This window comes from Lynx rufus, unplaced genomic scaffold (assembly GCF_022079265.1).
Source record: "Lynx rufus isolate CCGP_SWC_20201006 ecotype Redwood Valley unplaced genomic scaffold, mLynRuf1.p SCAF_3, whole genome shotgun sequence".
Lineage (NCBI taxonomy): Eukaryota > Metazoa > Chordata > Mammalia > Carnivora > Felidae > Lynx > Lynx rufus.
The window spans coordinates 55,972,782-55,999,953 of NW_025814845.1; the positions used below are offsets into that span (position 1 = coordinate 55,972,782).

A 27,172-nucleotide genomic window follows, 5' to 3' on the forward strand; every position below is an offset into this window, starting at 1 on the left:
TGGTTGGGGAAAAAAAAATCAAAATTAGAATAATACTTCATGATGTGAAGATTCTGTGAAATTCAAATTTCAGTGTCCACAAATAAACTTTTATTAGAAAACAGCCATACTCACTCATGTAAGTATTGTCTACAGCTGCTTTCATGCTGCAAGAGTAGAGTTGAGTAGTTGTGACAAAGACCACATGGCTCACAAGGCCTAAAGTATTTACTATCTGGCCTTTTTTAACAGAGTTTTCTTACCCCTGCTTTAGAAAAAACAAACAAATAAACAAACAGGAATTGGTGGATAACTAGCTAATTTAGCCATACCAAAGTAATAAAATTGGGAGTAGAGGAGGGTGGGTTTTTAAAGGGGCTGTAAATGAGTCCTATTTCTTTAAAAATTCTTAAAATTGTTGGAGCACCTAGGTGGTTCAGTTGTTTAATCATCTGACTTTGGCTCAGGTCATGGTCTTGCGGTTTGTGAATTTGAGTCCCAAGTGGGGCTCTGTGCTGACAGCTCAGAGCCTAGAGCCTACTTCAGATTCTGTGTCTCCCTCTCTCCCTGCCCCTTTCCCACTTTCACTCTGTCTCTCTCTCTCCCAAAAATAAACATTAAAAAAAGTTCCTAAAATTGTTGAATTAGTTATCCATTTATATTTTAAATATTATCCCCAAACTTAGTGGTTTAAATAGTAATCATGTATTATTTAGTTTCTATGGGTCAGGAATTCAGAAGTTGCTCACCTGGGTGGCGCTGGCTCAGAGACTCTCATAAGGTTGTAGTTAGGGTACTGGCAGACACTGCAGTTTCATCTGATGGCCCGACTGGGGCTGAAGGTACCACTTCCAGATTGCTCACTCATATGGCTGTTGGTGAGTGAGGTCTCAGTTCCTCACCACATGGGCTTCTAGCCTGGATGCTAGCTTCCTCCACACTAAATTATCTGAGAGAGAAAAAACAAGAAATAGAGATAGAGGAGGGGAAAAAAACTAGCAGGTAGTCACAGTATTTTTTATATCTAGTCTTCAAAGTTTCACATGTCACTTCCATTAAATTCTTTTCATTAGAAGAGATTCACTAAATCCACTCCAGCCCACACTTAGTAGACAAGGAATTAGTTTCCATCTATTGAAGAGAAACATCAAAGAATTTGTGGTCATTTTAAAACAATCACAATAGCATCTGAGAGAAAAAAGTAAATAATTCATCTTCAGATAATGCTAGGGACATGAGACTAATTATTATGAGATAAGTATAAATTATTTAAGCAGGAAAAAATAATATTAAGCCTTACATTAGAGATGGAAATTGTTATGTTAGAGATGGTTTTCGCTCTCTTCCTTATGCTAATCAGCTGGTAGTAGTTGCCTGGAGTACTATGTTGAGAAAATTCTTATTGATAGATATCAAGTCCACATATTTTCTATCATTAGAGTAAAACTTAAAAGTTTTAAACAATGACAATTTGGAGAAAAAGCAGTATGTGAGGCACATTCAAGTCTTCAGAAAGGTTATCAAACCATACCTGTTAGGCAGCTTTCTCAGGATGTTTCTCTAGAATACTGGATCCCATGAGATCCCTTATCTCTCCATCAATCCTTCCTTCCACCAAGCCTTCCTTCCACCAACAAGTAACACTTAAGTGTTACTCTGGCCACTGGAGCTAAAATAGGGAACAAAATAAATGCCTCACCTTCATGGTAAACTAGGTATTTCTGTCTTCTGCAAAAAGTCTTCATTTTTCTACTCTTTTCCTAAAGTCATATGTTTTATTTCTCATTACTATCTAGTTACACTAACTAATGTAGATCAATACCATGTAATAGCGATGATTTTTCAGGTTTCTGGTCACTGAATTGCAGGGTTTTTCAGAGTATGTGTCACAGAAGTATCTCCCCTGAGCATTATTAATAGGTGTAACTTGAATAGAAGGGCTTGATGATCACATAAGATTGGAAAATTCCAGATTACACAGAGTTAAACAGTTTTCTCTACTGTAGGCAACTTTAATGGACCCATGAATCACCAGGATAAAGACGGTGTAACATGCTGTATTTCCAAAAGTTACTTGAGTTTAAAATCCTGCGTGTTTGTTTTGTTTTGTTTTTACAGAATGCTTGTGGCCTGACAAATGCAGCTGGAGATCCAAAGTCACTGTTTATCTCCCTTTCAGTTCTCTTATGTTTCCCCAAGACCTTAGCATTCAATGAGACACATAAATGTCAATTATTACAGTAATACACAAATCCTAATTGGAAAAGAAATAGTGACAATTATTCTCATAGAATAATTCTTTAATATCTGAGTACTTCAAAGCAATACAAGTATTTTAAAACACATAACATAAATATATAGAATGTTTGTGCATCCATGTATTTATGTAAAGATGGGCGTGTGTGTGTGTGTGTGTGTGTGCATGTGCATGTGTATTTTGGAGTCAAAACAGCTTTCCAAATTACCTGGAAATATAATTTATTAAGTTCACATGGTATGTCAGATACTTGTAGGCATTAAATACAATGATGAACAAGAGAGGGTGCTTTACAAATGTTAAGTCATTAATGTAGTTAATAGCTCAGAAGATTTGAGGACAAAAATCATTAAACACATTATTATCATAGCAGACACTTTGTAAATAGAAGTACAAGATACAAAAAGAGGCTATATCAGGGGCTCTGCCTCATTTAGCATTTGTGTGTACTGTATGTAGCAAAAAACTGATGCCAGTGGCTTAACCATAGAGCCTCACATAATTCGCCTCACATAAAAAGAAGTGCAGAGACAAGCAGCCCAGTGGTTAGTTCCATGGTGTCATCAGTGTCCCTGGATCCCACTTCCTTTTCATTCCTCATTCTCATTATATAGCTAATTCCTCATCCTTGCTGTGGGGTGTCCCAAGTTGGATGTTACTTTCAACCTAACTACCTGTTTTCCAGGCAAGAACAAGAAGGAAAGAAGAGTAAAGGAGTTGAATCTAGCATTTTTGTCAATTATTTCATCAGCCGAAAATGTCATGTAGCTACTCCAAACTGTAAGCAAGTCTGGGAAAGTATTTTAGCTGAATCTGTGGAACTCACTGAGGAATTTGGTTTCTGTTAAACATGAAAAAAGAATGAATATTTGGTAGTCCACTCACCGTGTCTTTTTTCAGACTCTTACATAGTCTGTGAGGGTCAAAGAAGGAAGAAGCTAATAATAATGTTTTTAAAATAGATACTCTTGTTTCTTTCTAAATCATCTCCATTTATCATACTTCTAACCTCCAAATAACTTTACATTAGCAATTTACTTTTGTCATAAACACAAACTTTTATGGAATTCCTACTACTTCCTTTGAATACCAATGAAATAAATGTGAAAATAATTTCCATTAAATGTTTGAAATTTTCAACTTTACTATGTTAAGAAATGGTGGCTGACTTCTGTTTTTGTTTGAAATGTTTTGGGCCAGCAAAAATAATTGTTCACATTGGCAGAAGTAGAACATTTGCCAGCATGAAAAAGTACTAGTTAGAATAGCATTTAGCATACCATAACATATATTTTCTTACTTTCATAAATCTAGTTTAAAACCTTAATTTTTTATAGCTGTGGCCTCAATACTTCAGAATTTTAACTTTTTTTTCAACTTTGTAGCATATAAAAGTACATGTGTGAGCTTATAATGCCAAGAAAAGTTTTCTTAACGTTATTGCATTTCTACTTGGAATTCTGGCTTCATTTTGGGCAGACCATACCGAATGCCTTCTTATCCAGAACACAGAAATACATTATTATAGTCACTAATCTCTCTGCTAATGCCTCAAAATTCTCTTTGACTTTCTTTGACACCCAAAGAGTAGTTTTCATTCCTTTCCTTTTTCTTTCTTTCTTTTTTTTTAGAGTACCAATTCCATGTTACCAACATTCTAATACTCATCTCCTACAAATGGCTGGTGGTACAGGTATTGGGTAATTCTCACTTTTTGTTAAATTCAGGTACTGGTATCAAATTCTTATGTCTAATGAACCCAATATGGTTCCTGGAAAATGTATTCGCCCCAAATGCAATGAAGCAAAACACCATCTACAAAGACTATAATTCAAGTTACTCATAAAAGTACATGTTTCCCAATATCCCACCATAGGAAAATGGTTTAACATACATAATACAATGAACTAGTATATTGTGGTATAAAATGATAATGATAAAAACTGTGACATGGGAAAATGTTTATGATTTAATATTAAGCAGATTGCAACTCAAGGAAAATGAATGCGTTAGACAAAAACTAGAAGGTAATATGTAATAATGAAAATAATTGTGGTAGAAGGTCTATAGTATATATTTTTTTCAGTTCCTTAATTTCTTTCCATACAGTCTGATTATTCTTCAATGTGCATGTATTATTTTCATAATTAAAAAATGGGGGATAAAAATAATTTTTTAGTGAAGAGATATTATGAGAGTGTGTGGTTCTCTCTACATCTGAACATCCCCTAAGTGCTCAGTGCTAACCTGGATGACTTAGTAGTACAGCTGTATGCTTAGAAAAAAAAAAAAAAAAATCCCTTCTTTGTTCTTCTTCACTGCTATTTACCTCTGCCAGATAATCTCATAGCTCCATGGACATTTGACCACCCACAACACAAGAATAACTTCCTTTCTGCCTTTGGCTGGTAGCACACATGAATTGCTAATCCTTTCTTAAACCTCTAGGTGAACTTCAAATTCTCATGGGACTCATATTTCCTCCAAAGGGCTCACTCCATAAAGAGCCATTCCCTCCATAGAGCTCTTTTCTGATTGTCCCTCACAAACAGTTAAGTGTGAAAAATGATGACCACTCCCCCTCTTTGTTACCTCTGTCTATCCTTTGGCCTGACTTTTAAGGTAAGGGTACCACCAGGTTTTTTTTTTTTTTTCCAACCTTTTGTAGCAAGACTGAGAGGGAAGGGGTGAGTTTTACTGGACACTAGTGGAAGGTTCCTATAACACCCACATAAAGAGGTAATGTGGGAAAGCCAAAGCAAGCAGAGTGATTTAAAACCAACTGGAATACAGCCAGGAAAGAAGTTAACACCCTAGGCTTTCCATGAACTTTTCTACTGTGAGTCCTAAGCCAGAGGATCCTTCATGATCAGAAATTATTGGAAACCCAGTTTCAAACTCACTGGAAAAATGATACAAGAAATGCCTAACAGGGAAGGTTTTACTTAGATTACTTGATTAATTAATGACCACATTTCAACAACTCAAGGTTACTTTGTGGATGTAAATGTATGAGTAATACCCAAAACCACAAACCCAGGAGCAATAAAAGGACTTAAGTTGAAAGTTCTACTGTCAGAATTATCCTGATTTTCCTCCGAGCAACTAGAGAGATGAAAATAAAGAAACCAACAGGAAAATTCATAAATCTGTGACTCTGGAAGGAGAAGGTCACATTCTATTGAGAAGGCGCTTTCCCTGGGTCCAGTAGGAACTGCTTTCTGCAATGCCCTGGGAAGTGAGTCCAGAGTAGAAAGGTTCTTTTCAACTTGTGTCTGGACTTGTCTACCTCTCCTGCTGGCTCACCCACACATTACCACAGTCTTTACCCCTGGTGAGCTCCATATGCCAAACCATCTCTGGAATAGAACTATGCTTCCAATGAACCTACCCAGCCTCCAAAAAGCTCTCTAACCAGTGACGAATACCCAAGAGCCCAGTTAAACCCCCAATTTTTATTGACTCGGGACTGAAAGAAAACAGAATACACAAAATTATCAAGGTTCTTATTAGTTCTTTCCTTTTATTTTTTTAGTGTTTGTTTATTTATTTTGAGAGAGAGAAAGAGAGAGAGACAGAGCATGAGCAGGAGAGGGGCAGAAAAAGAGAGGGAGACACAGAATCCGAGGCAGGCTCCGGGCTCCAAGCTGTTGGCACAGAGCCCGACGCGTACTCACGGACTGCAAGATCATGACCTGAGCCGAAGTGGACGCTTAGTTGACTGAGCCATCCAGGTGTCCCAAAGTTGTTGGTTAGTCCTCTGGCTATGAGTTAGCCTTTCTCCTTGTTATGGGTTGAATTGTGTTCCCACCCCCCTCTCCACCCCTCTACAAATTCATATGTTGAAGTTTTCACTCCCAGTACCTTAGAATGTGACCTATTTGGGAATGGGTTGTTGCAGGTGTAATTGGGTAAAATGAGGTCATGCTGGAACAGGATGTGCCCTTTATCCAGTATGACCAGTGTCTTTATAAAAAGGGGAAATTTGGACACAAACACTCACAGAAGGAAGACAAGGTAAAGACACACAGGGAGAAGAGAGCCATCTGATTATAGAGATTGGAGTGATTCACCTGCAAGCCAAGGAGTGCCCGGAATCACTGATACACAGCAGAAGCTAGAAGAGGTAAGGAAAGATTCTCCACTACAGATTTAAGAGAGAATATGGGCCTGCTGACACCTTGGTTTCAGACTTCCAGCCTCTAGAACTATGAGACAATAAATTTCTGTTGTTTAAGCCACCCAGTTTGTGGTACTTTGTTATAGCAGCTCGGGGAAATTACTACCATGATCTATCACCAAAATTTGTTTAATGATCTCTCCGCTGATTTGTTAAAGAACTGGATACTACCTCCCTCTGAGAAACATTTGTTACTCACTTTAGCGTCATTCGTTCACTTTCTCATGTTCTGGGAGGAATTCCACTGGAGGATTTACCAAAACTTCTCAATTAACTTTACTTTTTATTCTCATTTAGAGCCTCCTTGTTTATACAGCTAAAGTTAGATAAAAACTAGGGTAAAATAACCCTAAATATTGGAAATTAAGTGGTTACTTTCCCCCTCTTCACTGTTATGCATATTGAACCACCTAAACTTTCTCACAATAATGCAGAAAGTCTTATCTCTTTTAAATAAATGAGAGAGACTCCGTTTAGTATCTTGCCTAAGTGAAAAACAAAACTAGGATGTGAAGCAGTTCAATAATCAGTCATGTTCTTTCCCCGAAACTGAATGTACTGGCTTCTTTGTTTACTATGTCTTCATTTTAGAGGTCCTCAAGGTGATAAATGAGCATAGAGGGAAACTGTAGCCTAGAATATACTAAGGTGGTTATATATACTAAGTGGCTAGAAGCAGACCAGAAGTTCTACTTTGAACTGTTCTATATCTTTGATTAATTAAAAATGAGAAACTACTATCTTAAAACAATTTCTCCCTGCTGGTAGACATTATTATTCAAAACACAGTAGGAAGAAATAACTAGATTTGGTGACCAAAAAAAGGGGGGAGGAATTGCTTTAAATCAGTGTTAAATCAAGGTACATGAATTTTATGAATGGAAAATAATAGCCAAGAATTGAAAAGCAAAGGGTAGCATCTGTCAGATTTAAAAAAAAAAAAAAAAAAAAGTGAGGACATGAGGAATGCCACTGGAGTCCTGAAATCACCTGAGGCAGGCCGACTCCAGTTTCTCAGCTTGTCAACACCATTAAGAGTCATAGAGGCTGATTTTATCCCACAAGGGCCTCTGTTTAATAGTCGTGGGTGAACCCATTACACATGATTACCATAGCCTTATGATTCTTGTTTCCTTGTGAAAGTGTGTTTCCTGCTCTGAATCATCCTGTAATTTGCTCCATGGGGTTTCCATCTGTTTAGACCAAGTATGAAAAAGAACTGCCTGAATCACATTCTTAATTTGGTGCAATGACAATACATATGGCAATGTAGCAAGGTCATGTCACCAACTTTACACACATATATGCACGGGGGAAATGCAGCGTCTTCTTATTTTAAAACTGATCTAATCTCCTATGCCAGTTAAAGACATCTCTTCCTGCTTAACAACTTCTTTCAGGTTAAACTCTCTTTGGGGTAAGTTACCAATCTTTTTAGCACACCTCCTCTTCCCCTTTCTCCTTTCCAATATGTTGTCTGTGGGTATGTGAGAAATCCTGTGATTTTAACTATCCGAGGAAGGAGTGTTTACATTCCTCACCTGTAGGTCTTTATGCCTTTTCTTAGTATGTGGGCTTATGAAGCAGTTGGATACAGTTTGGTCCCTGGGAATTCTATGATGACATCTACTGAAATGTGGCTGATCACTCCTAGCCCTATGGAGCATCAGGCAGACACCCACTGCTGGAGTCAGTAGATACAGCCATTGGTTCTCAGGAAGTCCCCACACATTGCTGCCTCCTTACTGCGGGTCCGTATCTCCAGTGCACTCATTGCCCTCACATGACCTGCAGTGCGGAATCAGGCACAAGACCTCAGGTTCATTCCTCTAGGCACCTTCCTCCATCTGTGTTTATTTCCTTCTCTCACCATGTTAGATATGACTCATGCCAAAGACAAGGCTTTGCATAAAAATATGCCCAAATAGCCCAGTCACTGTGCTTCCCCCATCCCTATCCAGATGGTTTTATAGCCTGCCCTCAAAACTCAAACCCAAAAGAAAAAATAACAAACTTGTGGACATCCCACCAACCTGCTGCCCTACTTTTTCTTCTCTTCAAATATCTCATGCTTTCATCAGGTCTAACATACCCATTATTTCATATTTTAACATTTACTTATATGGATCTTCATAGATATGTGCAAGAAATTCTCTGGGGTAAACAACCAAGAGCCTGCCAGACCATAGGGTGTAACAGCAATGAACATACCACTGCATGCATCCACAGGAGAACATTAGAGTATCTATCATTATATATCCTGACCTCTACTTGGTATGCACATGTCTAATGTCTGCCGTTCTGATAGCTTTAATAGGGCATCTCACTGTTGGCTTTAATTTCTTTGATTACATTTGAGATCTCTTTGGGAATTTGTTAGCCATTCTAGACTTCCCGCTTTATACTGCCTTTTCATATCCTTAATGCATTTTTCATTGGGTTTGTGTTTTGTCATTGATGTTGTTGTTTTTTAATAAATATTTTATTATATTTAGAATTTTTAACCTTCACGATGATGTCTCTAATTTATGCAGAACTGCTTCCTATACAGTGTAAAATAGGGGTCCAAATTTCTTCTTGTATGAGGAATGTTCCAGTGACACTAAAATAATCTGTTCTTACATCTTTTTTTTTATTATGTCACTTTACCTGTCAGCTGTATGTTTCCCATATTCAAAGTTCAATTTATGAGTCTTTATTCCATTCCACTCTTTGTTCCATAACCAATAGTTTTTTAACAACTTTAAACCACATAATTGTCAAGTGTCTTAATATCTGATGTAGTAAATCCTCTCTTTTCTTTTTTAATGTGGCTTAGCTATTCATAGACTTTTATTTTCCTAGATTTTGTACAGTTTTTCAAGTTCTTCAAAAAAATATAAATGGAATTTTGACTGGAATTGTATTGAGTTTGTAGATTTGTTTGAGGAAAAGTGACATCTGTACTACATTAAGTCAGCCTATCCATTTATTCAAAATGTCTTTTATGTTTTTAATGGAGCTTTGACTATTTCTCCACAAAGATATTGGCTTTCTTTTCTAGATTGATTTGTAGAAATTTATTCATTTGGGGTGATATTATAAATAACATCTCATTTCAGTTATATTTTCTAGTTGATAATTGCATAGAGAAATACTACTGATTTTTATAAATAGGTCATATATCTAAAACTTTGCTAAACTCTTTTTAGTTCTAATAGCTTTCTCCTATTTCTGCTAGAATTGCTATGCATACAGTCATTTCACCACCAAAATGACACTATGTAACACTAACATTTAGCACTATGTTGGTTGGCATGTCATAGGTTTGGAGGAAAACTGCATATTCTCCCTTTTTCTTAAACCCATAAACTCAAAAACATTCACAATTGATAGTGAAACATTTTCAAATTAAAATAAAAAAAGAGCCAGGGTGCCTGTGTGGCTCAGTTGGTCAAGCATCCGACTTTGGTTCAGGTCATGATCTCAGTTTGTGAGTTTGAGCCCCACTTCAGGTGAGCTTGGACTCCGCACTCTCTCTCCCTCTTTCTCTCCCTCTCTCACTGCACATCATGGGATTCTCTCTCTCTCTCTATTTCTGCCCCTCACTCACTTGCAGCTCTCTCATAAATAAATAGTAGGTAGGTAGGTAGGTAGATAGATAGATAGATAGATAGATCGATCGATCAGAGCCAATAGGGGCAATATGAAAAAATTCCCTAGAATTCTTTTTTTCTATTCTCTTGCTTGGCTTAAGTTTGATGTTTTTTTGTTTTCAGATTTTGAGTTATTTGAATTTTATATATTCTATAACTTGAACGGTTACCCTTATAATTTTCACATGCATAATTTGACTTAAAATCTGAAACAATTTAACTCTCTTCTTCCTGAATAAGTAAAAGTTCTGCTGAACTTTTCACTCTACTCACATTCCTGTTTTATACATTATTGTCAGTATTTTACCCCCATATATGTTTTATCTCCAAGCTAATCAGTTCTATTTTTATTATTTACAGAGTTAGTGATTATTTAGATATTGCCATGTATACCCATTTCTTTTTATCACATTGCCTCTTGCTTCTCATTCTTTCCTTCTGTACATTCAAAAGTTTTATTCCTGAAGTGTGTCCTTAATTTTTTCCATGAGAATCTATAACTAGTAAATTCTTTCAGGATTACTCTTCAATGTTTTCATTTTATCTTTGCCCTTGAATCATAGTTTAGTTGGGTATACTAGATTGGCAACTATGTTTTCTTTAAAGATATTTCCCTTCTTTCTTAGGTCTTCTATTGTTGCCACTAAGAAGCCTGTTGCCAATCTAATTACCTACCCTTGTAGTTAATGTTTTCTCTTCTCTGTTAGTGTTTTAGGTTTTCTTTTTATTTTCTGTATTTCCTACTCTGAAGTTTGATTCTGATGTGTAAAGTAGATTTATTCATTTATTCATTTTGTCTTTCTTGGAGCTTATTTACCACAAAATTCAACTCTGAGCTGATTATTAACCTGCTCTACAGAAGTCCAATTTAGACACAGACCTATCAGAAGCTACTTAATGGATTTACTATAAATCATCCCAGTCTGGAAAATTGTCCATTTAGACTTCATTAGCTTCCTCCGATGCAAAATCTTATGAATTGAGTTGACATGCTTTGGCTTTTGTCAAGGTTCAACATTAGCCATATACATAATGTTTCTGTATAGTCTATAAATCATACTTGAAAACATTAGTTACAAAACTAGGATGTGAACAGTTCCAAATTTCTCTACCTCCACCCCCAACTATTAATCATTCTCTCCTTCCATCCTGGCTCTGGGAAACAGAAGTATCTTTTCCCCTTTCAAGATTCACCCATCTTTCCTTCTACTGTCTCTGACATTTGGCTCAGTAATTATACCTTTACTCCAAGGCCATTTAAGTCTTTTCAACTCCACCCACTCCTACTTACAGGTAAAGAATATTCAGGGTCTACACTTTTTTTAATTTTTAATTTTATTTATTTATTTTTAAATTTACATCCAAATTAGTTAGCATATAGTGCAACAATGATTTCAGGAGTAGATTCCTTAGTGCCCCTTACCCATTTAGCCCATCCCCCTCCCACAACTCCTCCAGTAACCCTCTGTTTGTTCTCCATATTTATGGGTCTCTTATGTTTTGTCCCCCTCCCTGTTTTTATATTATTTTATTTCCCTTCCCTTATGTTCATCTGTTTTGTCTCTTAAAGTCCTCATATGAGTGAAGTCATATGATATTTGTCTTTCTCTAATTTCACTTAGCATAATACCCTCCAGTTCCATCCACCTAGTTGCAAATGGCAAGATTTCATTCTTTTTGATTGTCGAGTAATACTCCATTGTATATATATATACCACATCTTCTTTATCCAGTCATCCATTGAAGGACATTTGGGCTCTTTCCGTACTTTGGCTATTGTTGATAGTGCTGCTATAAACATGGGGGTGCATGTGTCCCTTTGAAACAGCATACCTGTATCCCTTGGATAAATAGCCAGTAGTGCAATTGCTGGGTTGTGGGGCAGTTCTATTTTTAGCTTTTTGAGGAACCTCCATACTGTTTTCCAGATTGGCTGCACCAGCTTGCATTGCCACCAACAATGCAAAAGAGATCCTCTTTCTCTGCATCCTCGCCAACATCTGTTGTTGCCTGAGTTGTTAATGTTTGCCATTCTTACAGGTATAAGGTGGTATCTTATTGTGGTTTTGATTTGTATTTCCCTGATAATAAGTGAAGTTGAGCATTTTTTCATGTGTCCGTTGGCCATCTGGATGTCTTCTTTCGAGAAGTGTCTATTCATGTCTTTTGCCCATTTCTTCACTGGATTATTCATTTTTTGGGTGTTGAGTTTGATCAGTTCTTTATAGATTTTGGATACTAACCCTTTATCCAATATGTCATTTGCAAATATCTTCTCCCATTCTGTCAGTTGCCTTTTAGTTTTGCTGATTGTTTCCTTCCCTGTGCAGAAGCTTATTATTTTGATGAGGTCCCAGTAGTTCATTTTTGCTTTTGTTTCCCTTGCCTCCAGAGACGTGTTTAGTGAGAAATTGCTGCGGGCAAAATCAAAGAGGTTTTTGCCTGCTTTCTCCTCGAGGATTTTGATGGCTTCCTTACATTGAGGTCTTTCATCCACTTTGAGTTTGTTTTTGTGAATGGTGTAAGAAAGTGGTCCAGGTTCATTCTTCTGCATGTCGCTGTCCAGTTTTCCCAGCTACAAGGTCTACAGTTTCTATAAAATAAATTTTTTTTTCCTTATCCTTTCCTGTCCCTTAGGCTAATTACCTCTCTTTGCCATCCTCACAGCTGAACTTCCAGAAGAAAGGGAGAGCTTTCCTCTCCTATACCACTCCCGCCACCACCACCACCACCCCCCCACACACATCAATTCCATTCCAGCTCTGCTGAAATCTAGCTTCTTCTCCCAGTGGTTTCTCATGGAAACCACTGACGGCAAGATAACTAACGACTTACTGACCTCCAAAACCAGAGGAATCTTTTAAGGACAAATCCTATTTGGATGCTCTAAGGCTTTGGATATTCTTGCCTAATTTGTCATTACTAACTTTATCACTCTATCAGAATTCTTCTCTGGGCTTTTCAGATTGCTCTTCTTTGGATCACTTTTCATACTGTACTACTATTTCTCTGCTTCCCTTTAAGTGAGGAAGATCTATGGGGTATTCCTGGTCCTCTTCTCATACCACTTCCATGGCTTCAGCCTGTAAGTTGAAGACTCTCATATCTATCTGTCTCTAAACTTGCCTCTCCTGAGTACCAGATCTAATAACGGCTTGCTTGACATTTTCACCTGGATGTCCAACAGTATCTCAGACACATTGTATCCAAATGGAAGTCCTTTTTTTCCCTTTCAAACTTTCTTATATTCCCTATTTTGATAAGTGCCATTGTCATTCACTACCCAAACTTAAAACAGAGTGATATTTTAGTCCTGTGTTGTCCAATAGAAATTTCTACTAAACAAACAAAAAAAAGAACTTTCCGTAATTATGGTAATGTTCTGTGTCTGTGCTGTCCAATATTGTGTCCAAGACACTCATGATCATAGAGCACTTGGAATGTGGCTAGTGGCTGAGGAGATGAATTTTCACTGCATTTAATGTAATTTAAACTTAAAAAGCCTTATGAGGCTATCCTATGGGAAAGCACAACTCCAGTCCTTCCTCTCACCTAAATAATTTTTGCTATCAGTTCTATCTCCGATAAGATAATTTCTATCTCCTAAATTTTTCTTGAAAAGATATTTCTCAAAGCAATTCTTCTTTCCTATCTCCACTGTTACCATTTGAAAACACCAATATGTTTATGTCCTTTCCCTGTCTTAAATGTCTTCATTAACCTCACATTTCATATTTTACATAAGATAATATCTTAACTTCTAGTCCTGTAATAGTCTACAAAGCTTTCCATGATTTAGTCTACCATTCCCCCAGCCACTCTCACCACTGCCACACTCCTAGTATCCTCTATAACAAGAAAACTGAACTCTTTGCTCTTTTCCTATGTTCCGTGTAATATCTCCAAGCTCTTGCACACTATGTACTTCTTCCCTGTATATACTTTCTCTCTCTCTCTGTTTCATGAATTTCTACTCAAACCAAGGGGACAATGTCACCTCCTCAGACTGTTCCTGACCATCCATGGAAATATAGCTACCACCTTCTATACATGTTCATAATATGTAACAGCTGCTCTATCATAGAAATCAGTATTTTTCCTATATTTGCTTGTGTATCTCTTTCATTCTCCTCCAGAGCAAGGACAGTGTCCCTATGGAACATTTTTACTCCCATATGTGAATGAATGAATGAATGAATGATCACAAAATTCCAATTTCTTCTACAATCAAAGGCCAGAAATGTACCACCTGAAAAATCTGAGTACTTCCTTTTTTAAATAGCTAAAATTATAAACCTATGTATTTTCTTCTGTCTGTATAAGCCATATATATATATATATATATATATATATATATATATATATATATATATGAAAACAGAGCTTTCTTTACTTTTCATACCTGAATTTAGGCAAATCACATCACACCTCTGGACATAGCACTTGTTATCTCACTAATCCCCAACTCTCCATCTGAACAATGGGGATGATTGTATGGAAACTGTGGAAAAAAAAGAAAAGAAAGGTGAGGGGAAAAAACATGCAGTAAACCCTCACCAGGAGGTATACTTTCTCAGGCTTCCCTAAGAGCTCACAGGAATACATTAGATGCCCATGATTTGAAGTTGAAATTTCACCAGATCTAAGAAGCATCTCACTTTTTAATTTCTTCTGTGAGGAAGAGCAAGTTGTAGATCAATACCATGATCAGAGCTTGGTACAAGGCATGGCCAAAAACTAATTCCCCAAGGCATGCCTGATGGCACTTTTAGGTAGACGGTTCTGATTTTGAGTTTGGTCTAGAGACCATATTTATAAATTAATTCTCTGTAATAATAGTCTATAACTGATAGGGTTTTCCTGAGAATTCAAGAGGATCTTAATGTGATCATCTTTTTGAAGTGCCTCACCCATAAAAAAAGCTCAATATGTGATAGGTCTGATTAATATTTATAGAATTCAATAATTTTACATGTTTTCAAACTGCAATAATTTTGAGTGCCAAATCATAAATTTCTTGTACTCAACTGCTGAGAAGTCAGACTGGAACGTTATTAATGGCTGATATATGCATATGTACAGCATTTACCAAGGTTGTACATTTTTTGTTTGATTATTTGATTGATGTCTGTCTCCTCCACTAGACTGTGATCTCCATGAAGGCAGAGGCCTTGTCATTTTTTGGATCCCCAGCACTTAAAGGGCCTGACACATGTGAATAAATAGCACTGAAATAATTTGCTTACTTATTTGAAAAACATTTCAGGTACTCTGGTAGAAACTAGGGATACAAAGATGTCTCAAAGAAAGTCTTCTGCCATCAATGAACTCTAGGTCAGTTGACAGGTCCCTAAATCAAACCAATGATTACAATAGAGGAAAGTAAGTCTTAGTAGAACAGATGGAGTGCTGTGGGAAACTATAAGATAAATATTTAGTCAGGAGAGTGGGAGAATTAAGAAAGGCTTTCCACAGGTGAGAGTTGAGATCATCTAAAACTAGGCAGGAAAAAGAGAAAGCAGTTCAGGGAGAGCAAGAAACACAGAAATGCGAATGTTAGAGGAAAGGCAAGTTTTTCTGTTTCATTGGAGAATTATCTGCAAAATAAAGAGTAGCAAGAAACACTATGGAGAAGTAGGGAGAAATCAGAACATATTTTGTGAACCATGTTAAGGATTTTGAATTTAATTGTGAAGGCAATCTGGAGACACGGAAGGATTAACAGAGAAAGATGATAACCTGAAAAATGAACTAAGTGAACTAAATTTAATACTCAGATATAGTAACTGTATGTATTAGTTAGACTAAACTACTATAAAATGACAGGTCCAAAATACAGTGACCACAGAGGTTCATTAGACACTCAGAGAGCAGCCTAGGGCAGGTATTTCTGGTTGCCTTTGGAGAAGAGTATCCACTTCTCACAGTTGTTCTAGGCTAACAGATCTGTGTCATATGCAATATATGGCTTCCGAAATCACTCTGGTATTCGGGTCACCATTCCACCCTTTGTGAATGGGTTATGGCATAAAGAAACACCATGGAAGGCTTTATGAGTCAGATCAGGAAGTGGCACAGATCACTTCCATTCACTAGGACCCACTGGCTAGAACCAAATCATATGACCACATTTGACTACAAAGAAAACTGGGATTTGTAGTCTGGGTGTTTGCTAAGGCAGTTTCTACCACACTATTTTAGTTTAGGATTTGAGGCATATTTGTGTTCTCTTTCCCCTAGATGATTTTGTATTTTATTTTCTATTTTAATTATCTGTATTTCATTATGTCTCAAATATATTTTAAATGAATGCAGAGTGCAAATTATAAATAAAACAATAATCATGAATTTAGTTTATGTCAACAAAAGTGTATAGTATTTTATAGTTCATAGTGGGCTTTCACACTATTTTTTTTTTAAAGCAACTCTTTGATGCAAGCAGGAAACTGTTGTTACCACCATTTTTAAGATATGTAACTCAGGTAAATGACTTATCTGAAGTTGTCCAATTATACTCATTCTAACAGATATTTAATGTGGGAAACATTTAATTCCTTGAAATCCATCTAAAATGTAAAAGTATTTTTTTTTTCAAATCATTTTAAGAACTTTTTTTCTTGATTCAAAAATAAAGGACATCCAGAGTTCATGTGGAGGTCCATTTTGAAACACTTTGATTCATATAACTCAGCAAAGTTCACCTCAACCACAAACACCGAGTGCACACGGAAACATAACCACTGGGAATGATACTCTAAACAGACTCCATCTGAGCTAGTATCTTCATGTTCTAGGAAGAAACATTTGCAAAAGAGGCAGTGAGAGAAGGCACTAGAAGCATAGATTCTCACACTCAATTTGTTCAAGGGGCTCAGATGGTGTGTTAGTCTCCTAGGGCTGCTGTAACAAAGTATCTCAAAATGAATGGCTTAAACACCAAAAATGTATTCTCTCACAGTTCTGGAGACAAGAAGTTTGAGACAAAGGTGTCAGTGGAGTCATGTTTCCTCTGAAGGTGTTGGGGATCTGTTCCTGGACTCTTTCCTCCCTTCCGGTAGTTTTCTGGCTTGTGGCAGTGTAAGTCCAATCTTCACAGAATTGTGAGATAATAAATATCTCATTTGCTTAACTTTGGCTTGGATTTAGTCAATGAGACAAAGACCTACATATTAGGAAATTAATAGCCTGCAAGGGAATGAAGAGAGCTTTCGTATGCCCAAAGAGTTGGAAAATATAGCAGGTTAAAGAAGCCAACAAAAAATTCCAAATGCTCAGGCCATGTAAGGTTTGCCCTTCAGAACATTTTTACCAGCATTTGGCATGATGCCCCTGACCAACCCTTCTCTGGAAAGCGAACAATGTGTCAGCCCCCCACATCTATGTAAGTTTCCCACTTGTCTCCACTGAGCGACATTCTTCCCATGAGGTCATGTTCAGCTCCTATCCTTATTCCAAATGACTTTTCAATCCTTTTGGCACCTAGCTTTTGTGTATTTCAATTGTGGACCCATAAAAACCAAACTAAACACAAGATACGGTACAGAGACCTCATCTGTTCTACAGAAAAACACCTTTGTGGTTCTTCCCCAGTGCAACCCAACTCCCCCCCCAACCCCAGCCCTTCTCTAACCCTCCAAAGAAAAAAGGAGGAGAGGGGGTAAAATGTTTTGACTATTGACCATTGCACCGGGAAGGTACCGCTTCCTTGAAAACTCATGCCCTGGTACCTGGCACACTGAACCTTCTGCTGCTTCGCTTTTCTGACTGCATGGACACACTTGCCAAGCCAACATCTGTGGATTGCATGACTTTACAATTAGAGGAGATGGAGAGTATGTGTTAAAATAGAAGAAAAATCTTCTTCAGAGAAGAACATCATCTCTAGAGAGATTATCTGATAGGACTTGCCCCTCAAACTTCCACACAACTTTCTCTTCCCCACCACCCCAGGGCTCTTGTCCCCAAAATTAGCCTAAAGGATGGAATCACATCTAGTCCAGATCAAGGCAAGTTTGGCAGATTTAGGGGTTGAATGGTGACAAGTTAGTAACAATCTGCTTTTCTCTGCAAATTGCTGAGGCAATGGCGTTCCTTGGCTAATTCAAAAATCAGGTGATGCCCAAATAAACTACAGCACATTCTTGTCTAGGGTTCTTATCCAAGAGCCAAAGCAAGGTGCTGCCAGAGGCTACAGGTCAAGTCTCCTGCTGAAACTCAATCCCACCATGAGATTGGCATTCCAGGGCTGTTCCTTTTAAAGTGATGAGAGTTGGGACAAAAATTTAGAGGGTTATCAGGTAAAAGGCAGAGGAGGAAGACAAGAAGAGAGGGTAGCTGTCTATTAGACATGCTGCTTCTATGAATGTGGTCATCATGAAGACCAAGTTGGGCAGTGGTTTTATAGGGTTGCCAAACCCAGATGTGATGTGAACAGTGTGTGTTCCATATTAACCTACAAAGAGGATCTTCTCTGTGATCTTTATTTCAATCCCCCTATTCCCTCCCATTATGTTAAATGGTATCATTAGCTTCCAACACCAGTCTGTCACAAGTCCTGTCAATGAAAGCTACTACATAACTCTTTCTCAGACACATCTGTTTTTCTTCATAACCATTGCCATCCTAGTAGCTCTAGCCATCAGCATCTTCTTTCACTTGAATTAATGACAATGGTCCCTTCTCTCCCCATCCCCTCCCTCCCCCCACACTCTTGTTTCTTTCTAATCTATTCTATTATCAGGATGGCCTTTCTCAAATGCAAACATAAACATATCATTCCACTGCTTAAAACCCCAGCAAGGTTCCCTGATATTTTTATAATAAACTAGAAACTCACCATGGCCTTTAAGACCCCACCTCTATGGCTTCTGCCTAACTCTCTAGCTTCTTCCCTTCTTCCCAAATGCATTCTATGACTCAACCATGCCAAAATCCTTGTAGTTCCTCTAATGAGTCTTCATTCTTCCCTGACCCACTACTCAACTCCCAACCCCACTCTTTAAGCTCTCTTCTTGTTGTTCGAGATCATCCTCTCCTCCTCCTCCTCTTCCCTCTCCTCCTCTTCTGTCTTCTCATGATTTGCTAACTTCTATTTACCCTGCTGGGCCTCAATTCCAATTTCACTTCATCTGGAAAGCCTTATCTGCCCTTTGTTTTGTTAATCTGGGTTAAGTGTCCCTCCCATGCTCTTTCTCAGAACCCTTACTTTCTCTCTGCATAGAGGACAAGGCTAAGGAGTTTGAATCATCTCACTACCTTTGAGCCTTGATGGAGCCCCTACTCCTGGTGAGGGGCTTGAACCATATGGAAGATTCAAGGATTCCTTCCCTGCCTCTGGCCTAAGGCCTGCAGATGGGTAGACTGAGGCTTCTCTTACCCTTTTTCTTAGGTTTTTACAGAGATTGTCAGCAACCTACCAAAGGTAACCAGAATACGCCACCTTAAAATATGCTGCTTTAATTAAAGGCAATTTGAATAAAAGGCAATTAAGCAGTAAACCTAGGGAAAAAACTCCCTGTTTTCTACCTAAAGGCAGAAAATAAATTATTTTACTAAAGACAAACTCTCATTAGATCATAGATAGCACCAGAGGAATCTGCAAACAAATCTTATTAAATTAACCCTACTTAAGGAAGATAAGACCTACTAGTCCCAGTACCACTACCCTAAGTCCAAACTCCTTTGCCTTGTCAATCCTTCACCAATTAAAAAAAAAATTTTTTTAATGTTTATTCATTTTTGAGATAGAATGTGAGAGGGGGAGGGCAGAGAGAGAGGGAGACACAGAATCCGAAGCAGGCTCCAGGCTCTGAGCTGTCATCACAAAGCCCAGTGCAAGGCTCAAACGCATGAACCGTGAGATCATGACCTGAGCCGAAGTTGATGCTCAACTGACTGAGCCACCCCAGTGCCCCAATCCTTCACCAATTTATTGCTTCTTTGTCTCAAAGGTATAAAAGCCTCCTGCTTTCATGGTTTCTTCCAGGCCTCAGCCTCTTGTGAAGGCTTCCATATACATGTAAAAAGTTAATAAATGTGTATGCATTTTTCCTATTAATCTGTCTGTATCAGTTTACTTTTCAGACTCAGCCAGTTATCCTAAGAGGATAGGGAAAAACTTTTTCCTCCCCTATACCCCTTTACCTCACCAGCTGCCAAAATAAAATTGCTTCCATTAGTAGAAATATCTAACAACTAATTCAATACTCTAATCATTTGGCTCTTTATATGCAAACAAAATTATATTAAATAACACTTCTCTCCTTAGATGGGCCCAGGGCTCCAGGTCAGGAGTACATCCATCCACACACACTACTACTAGCCATTACCATGAGGTGAACCAGGCCACAGCCTCTCTAGTCTGTGGGCCTGAGGCAAGATCAAAAACACCCTCTGAACCTAACTGGAAAATACAGAATGTGAAGTCACATACTTCATTCACAGAAGGGAAGTGGGCATAAAATACAAAATATAAGCTTGCTCATATTTTCAAACATGTAAGGGAGCCACTGTGTGCAGGAAGAATGTATTCTTCTGGGGGAAGTTTATTAAAATGTAAATGTTCAGAGATCCATCTAGAAAAAAATAGAATCTAATAAGTTATAAAATATGCAACCATTGCTTCACTGTAAGATTGGTTACTAAAATCTGCACTCTAAAAAGTTGCATCAGGGATATTTGGACTGACTGAGTCACAAAGTCAACCAATCAGAATACAGAAATCCCCTGGCCACTTAGAATCCACAAATAGAATACTGTTTGCTTATATAACTAAGCTGTTGCAGTATCTGATTTTGCATTTTGCAGGCAACATACCAGATAAAAATTTGAATATACTCATGACTAGAGCCTACTAATAATGCTATTATAAATATTACAAAAATGCCCAAAAGCAAATAAGTATAAGAACAGAGGAAAATAGGGAAAGATCATGTTCCTACTATGGTCAAAAACTTGCAATGAGTCCTCATCCCCTTCAGCACAAAAGCCCAGGTCTTTACAATAGCCTACACCCACCCCACCCTCCATCTGGCCCACAGTACCACTCTGAACTCCTCTCTCCTGGCTCTCTCTGCTCTGGGCACTCAACTCCTCACTGTTCCTCAAGTATGCCAAGCATACTCCTGCCTCAGGGCCTTTGCAATGAGTGCTCTTGCTGTGTGGAAGTCTCTCCCTCGAGGTTTCCTCTGGGATACTTCCTCATCTCCTTCAAGTCTTAGTTCTAAAGTCACCTTTTCAATGAAGGGGGCTTATGCCCAAATAAGTGAACGACATCATCTACCTAATACACTTATTGTTTATTGTCTATCTCCTTCTGCTAGAACTCAGGTAAAGGGCAAGGACTTTTACCAGTTGGCTCATAGATGGTTCCAAAGCACCTAGTACAGAACTGCTACACAGGAGATGCTGAATGATTATTTGTTGAATGATTGAAAAAGAAACAATAATTTAACGATACAACAAGACAAAGTGAGTATTTCTGGGAAAAATTCAAGAAACACTGCTGGGATTTAATAATTTTTGAAAGTGACAGAGAATTTAAATATATCTGATTAATATTTCAATACAAGAAAGTGCTTTTCCAAACTGACATTTTAGAAAACTTCAGGAAGAGAGTCTGTATCTAGAAGGATCATCTACATCAGCTACTGAACACATTAAATATAACCTGATTTAAAAATTAATTGTACTATAGATTATTTTAGAATGTCAATATGTATTAAAATTATAATTAGAATCTTAGCTTTAAAACAAATAATGACAATTCTTCTATAATGCTGAGTTTAACTTGTATGGTTTTTACTCAGGGACTCCCCGGCTGCAGAGTTAATGAAAAAAATCTGGCTAGCACCTGACATTTCTTCCTCTTTATCTCCAGCTTCTGGGAGTCTCCTTTCTGCCACAGATCAATTTGGCAAGTACAAAATCACAGCATTTGGTTGAAAAGGAAGAATACAAGCATGAAGGAAGCTGATTTTGCTGAGCTGAAAAGATACATTTCAACCTTCAAGAACCAATTTAACCACTCCATTCCAAAGACGCTTTGGGGTAGGATTCTTAAATGTTGAGCTCCCCCCTGTGCCTGGGAGAAGCCATCCAACAATTTCTAGAAAAGCAGACTGCTGTTTGGAAGCATTCAGGAATACAGAACAAGTCTCTTATTACTGTGCTTCCCCACAGAGAGAATTCTCAAAACACTACTTTCTAAGAAGGACGTCTCCCCTCTGCTTTGAAAGAACAAAGATATTGATCAGCAGATTTCAAGTGCAGCACCTAAAGAGAAAGGGCTGCCTAAACCCAACAAAAGCTACATGAAGTGGTGTTTAAGGCTTATGTGTGTGTATGCTTGCTTTGTGAAAGAATTATGTTTGTCTTCTTCATCCCTGATCCTCATGATGCATACATGCTAAGCTTCCATTAAATAGTTGCTGAATGAATGGTAAAAAAAAAAGAAAAGAAATAAAGAAAGAAACAAGAAAGAGAGAAGGAAAGAAAGAAAGAAAGAAAGAAAGAAAGAAAGAAAGAACGAACCAGTCACTGCTCCCTAGGTTTAGTTGAAGGGTGGGACAACAGCTAAGTGCTGAGCACCTTTTTCTTATAATTCTAAGCATACATTTACTTTAAAAAAAAAATTATTGGGGCGCCTGGGTGGCGCAGTCGGTTAAGCGTCCGACTTCAGCCAGGTCACGATCTCACAGTCCGTGAGTTCGAGCCCCGCGTCAGGCTCTGGGCTGATGGCTCGGAGCCTGGAGCCTGTTTCCGATTCTGTGTCTCCCTCTCTCTCTGCCCCTCCCTCGTTCATGCTCTGTCTCTCTCTGTCCCAAAAATAAATAAACGTTGAAAAAAAAAATTTAAAAAAAAAAAATTATTAAACCCCATAAATGTTTCTTACAATTTTTTCTTCATTGCTTACTTTTGCCTTTTTTTGTTAACTTAATTCTTTTATCTTTTTAATTAATTCAACAAGTATTTGTTCCTTAGCTAAACTTCCTACTTCAGAGATAATAGAAGAATAAATGCCTTGGAAACAGACATGCAGATCTAAACACTTCTTCCACTGATCTCTAGCTAGTGTCCTTGAACAAGCTGCCTACCCTCTCCCAGCCTCAGCAACTTCATATGTAACCCAGAACCATACCCATCTCAGTAGATTGGTTAAGGGCTAATTGATTTCATGTATATGTACAGTAGATATTTGATAAGTGTTGTCTTCCCTGCTTCTATTTCCTATTAAAAGGTGGGAAATTTAATGGCTGAAGAGCAAATCCAATTCAAACTCTCAGAAATTAGAAAAAATAAGCCTGAGAGATCCCTTCTGATGGCACAAGACTATGTTGTATGCCATCTAGACCCCACGTTGTTTCCCTCTGGGAATGCAGAAAGACGGCATTTCTCAGACCTCCTTGTAATCAGTGGGTCGTGAGGCCATTAGAATAAAGTGAAGTGACATTCAGGCTTAGACTGCATAAAAATCTTCCAGGCCTGGCCCTAACGGAAGCTCAGATGCAGAGGATCCCATAGAAGACTCCAAGGCCCTTTGTGATGTAAGAGGCATGGAATAGAAAGAGTGTAAATGATCCTTTCACCTCCACTGACCTGCAATAAAATATGACATGTAAGTAGCTCAATCTGGGAATTGTTTTCTTTTGTTTTGACACCAGTTAGCCTATCTTGAATAATTTACCACACGAACCACCACCCAATCCTAGATGTGAAAATCTGGAAACAGATGACTACTTATCAGTTCTTTCACTAGATTTCTTGCGACAGAAGACTGGGTCTTAACTTCTTGGTATTCCACTCAACGCTTAGCACAATACCCTAAATAAATACATTAAATTATAAATATATTTATTAAACATGTACATATTTTAAATACAGTCCACCCCACCCACTCTGGCTATTTTAATTTAAAATATAAACCTTATTTTCTGAAATCATTCCAATCAGGAAACAACCAAGATTTGATGACAATCAAAATGGCAACTGGAATATAATCCCTGTTTTCCCAGGTCACTTGTAGGAGAAGGGCTATTATGAGGAGGAGGAAGTTACAGGGACAATCAAGTGTGTAGGTAAGAATCCTAGTGGCATTTGAATATTGAGCTCTGAATTATTCTTTCAAATCCTGAAAGCTTCTCTGTCTCACTGAGTCCTGCAGGGATCATTTTCTCCTTGGATTATATCCTCTGTGTTTGCTGCTGTCACTTCCATTCTCTTCTCCTGGCAGCCATGCTTCTACTATTGCTGGCCCACTTTTTAACTAATTCTGATATCTCACCTTTGATAAATTTCTCTTTCCAGCACACAAGGAACCATCTCCACACGTAAAAGTATTTGTTTGGCAACTAAAGAGCCAATTGCTATTTCAATGTTTACAGTCCCCTTCCTGGTGTTATGTGGGACACATTCACACAGAGCAGTGTTGGAGAATATTTATAAGTGATGTTCTCAAAACCATTTCTCCCCAGTAGCAAACCAGATCCCAAGCTTTAGGACCAGTTGTCAGCTATCTCCACCTGAGTTGCCTACCTATTTTCACCAGACACTAGCAGTCAATAATTGTCTTTCTCAATTAAGTGCCTTAATCCAAGTGGCCTAGGTGCCTGTTAATCCCAAAGCACTCACCGCTATTTTTTAATGTAAGCTTTGTTAAGTATAACATATATTTAGGAGGTTACTCACAGCACAATTGTCCAGTTCAGCGAATCCCTTCACTGCTGTTAGTTAGTTGGAGAGTTAGTTAGCTAGCTTTCCCCCAAAGTCTTGGAGACTCCTTTTCAAAAAGGAATCCTGATAACAGTCCCTGGTATCCTAACACCTTTGATGTGAACAGGAAGATTCTCCCCACTCCTCTACTGCTGCTCACACATACTCCCACATGCTTTTGCTATATAAATAATGAATTAGAGTCAGAATTGGTAATCTCTGTCATGAAGACGCTTTGAAGGTTTGATATTTAGTTTGTACCCTTGCACACACTGATTTTTATTAAGCAGCACTTCTTATTTGCACAAAAGCATCTCAGGGATAGACTACATATTAACACTGTGCATAACAGTCCAAAGGAGATATTTGTATGGTTCACTAGAGTCATATTTATAATGGACTCAAGACAACTCCAGAAACAGAGTGTGGTGGGGGAGGAACTGGCTTCACATCAGACCAAGAAATCCTTTCATGTCTTCATTCATAATTCACCACATGCTGTGCTCCCTTTCACCACTGCCTTTAAAAATCAAGAGGTAAAGATACTGGATTTATAGCTGGATATAAATTTCAATACAGCCAAATCTTTCCTGCCTTCTCAAGCATAGCCCAAACATGTCTTTATTTAAACACCTTTACCAAAAAATGGAAATTATTCTAAAAGGTGGCATTCCAATGTTCTGAAGAAGACATTCATATATTTAATTCATAGGAAGTAGATGGTAGATAGACAAAAGAAAAAAGCATTCTTAGAATTATTCTTTCTTGCAGCAAAACACAACCAATCATTTCCTTTTTTAATCTTCCAATTTTGTATTTATTTAAAATATCAGCTTTTTATTTTCCAAAACTATCCCTGAACATGATCTATCCCAGCTGTAACCTTACAAGTATCCATCTATCTTCAGAAAAAGTTATCGTTGCCACTTAAAGAATACTATGGAAATCCCTTTTGTCCCATTCATAACTGAACAATATTTTATTTCTTATTTTTATTCGTTTGCTCCAACCAGGATACTCCCAGAATTAAAAGGAACAAAAGATGATGAAAGTCATCTAGTTTATTTAGATTATTAGGTGTTTTTTCCTAGAATGTTTTTTCCCTGCACCATTTTTTCCCTTTAAATGTTTCAATTTTTTTCCCTGCCATGTAGGTAACTGTACTTTTTTAAAGTCACAGAACCTGATTCTTCACATATACAACCCATGCCCCAATACCACCCTATCACTACCATAACTGCTTGGCAGAGAACAGGTGTGCTGGATTTTAACACCTTCACACCGCTGCTATAGGGTCTGAGAGTATGGGAGATATCAGAGTCTGGGACTCTAAATGACTGCCCTCCCCCAACACAAAAATGAATATGTTGAAATTATTTAGATGTTCTTAACATGTTTATTTCACTGCTCTTGGATTAAATGAAGCCTCTTCCCCCACATATTTTAATGAATTGTAAACATTCATGAAAAACTGGAACTGTCTCCTGTCACAAGTAATCCTGTTTTGCTGTTATTTAGGCCTAATGATAAAACATGCCCAATGGGCCTAGAGTGATCTAGTAAATGGCCAGATCGTAGGAAAGGACATTAGTATGTCCTGTGGCCAAGCAAGAAATATGAATCTATAAGTGAGCAGAAAATCTGAATCAGCACTCTTAAAACATGCTGCTCAATTTAGTTCCAATCTTTCGTACATATATATCATATATGTCTTTAAAATGTTATGATTATTATATAAAAGTGTTAAAAAGCACAAAAGATTTTTAGGGCAGTGAAACTATTCTGTAATAAACTATAATAGTAGATACATGTCATTGTACATTTGTCAAAATCCACAGAATGTGCAACACCAAGAGGGAACCCTAATGTGGACTACAAAGCTTTGAGGGACAATAATGTGGCAGTGTAGGTTCGTCAACTGCAAGAAATGTACCACTCTAATGTGGGATGCTGGTACTGTGGGAGGCTGTGATTATGTGAGGGCAGAGAGTATGTTTACTTAAAAAAAATTTATATCTTTTTTCATTTAACATTACATCATATGGAATAAATACACAATACGGACATGTCTTCTCACTGCTCTCTCACTCTTCTCTAGTTGGCTAAAGGATCATTTTGTGATGGCTTCCAACATCCCTACAACCTTGGACAAATCACTGTTTCTGAATGTCTTGTTTTAAAGAGATTTTTAGTCTTTCCTCACACAATTCCTGCACCTGCACTTCCCCTTCTCATTGCATGCAACTTCATTTTATCTCTATTTATTGTCACCTCACCTATCAGAGATAAAATCAGCTTTTCTAAAACCTTCCTTTATTTTTAGCAACTTTTGAGTTTGTATGAAAAAAAAAAAAGGGCTACAGAATTAGATAACACTGGTCCCCCTCTCTCTAATCTTCTCACACCATCCAC

General features: G+C 37.7%; 1 protein-coding gene across 2 annotated transcripts in view; it reads right to left on the reverse strand.

Annotated features, from left to right (window-relative positions):
• Positions 1-1,576: 1,576 nt before the first annotated feature.
• The window catches only part of LOC124520547 (cytochrome c oxidase assembly protein COX18, mitochondrial), a 69,082-nt gene continuing 43,486 nt past the window's right edge, over positions 1,577-27,172 (reverse strand). Inside the window, exons 10-11 of one of the 2 annotated variants that reach the window (XR_006964338.1) lie at positions 14,454-14,552; positions 1,577-1,648 (exon numbers count right to left, since the gene is read on the reverse strand). The gene's annotated coding sequence lies outside the window, so the exon portion shown is untranslated. Of the gene's footprint in view, positions 1,649-12,605; positions 12,645-14,453; positions 14,553-27,172 lie in introns of those variants that run through there. The other variant, XR_006964339.1, reaches the window with a different exon arrangement.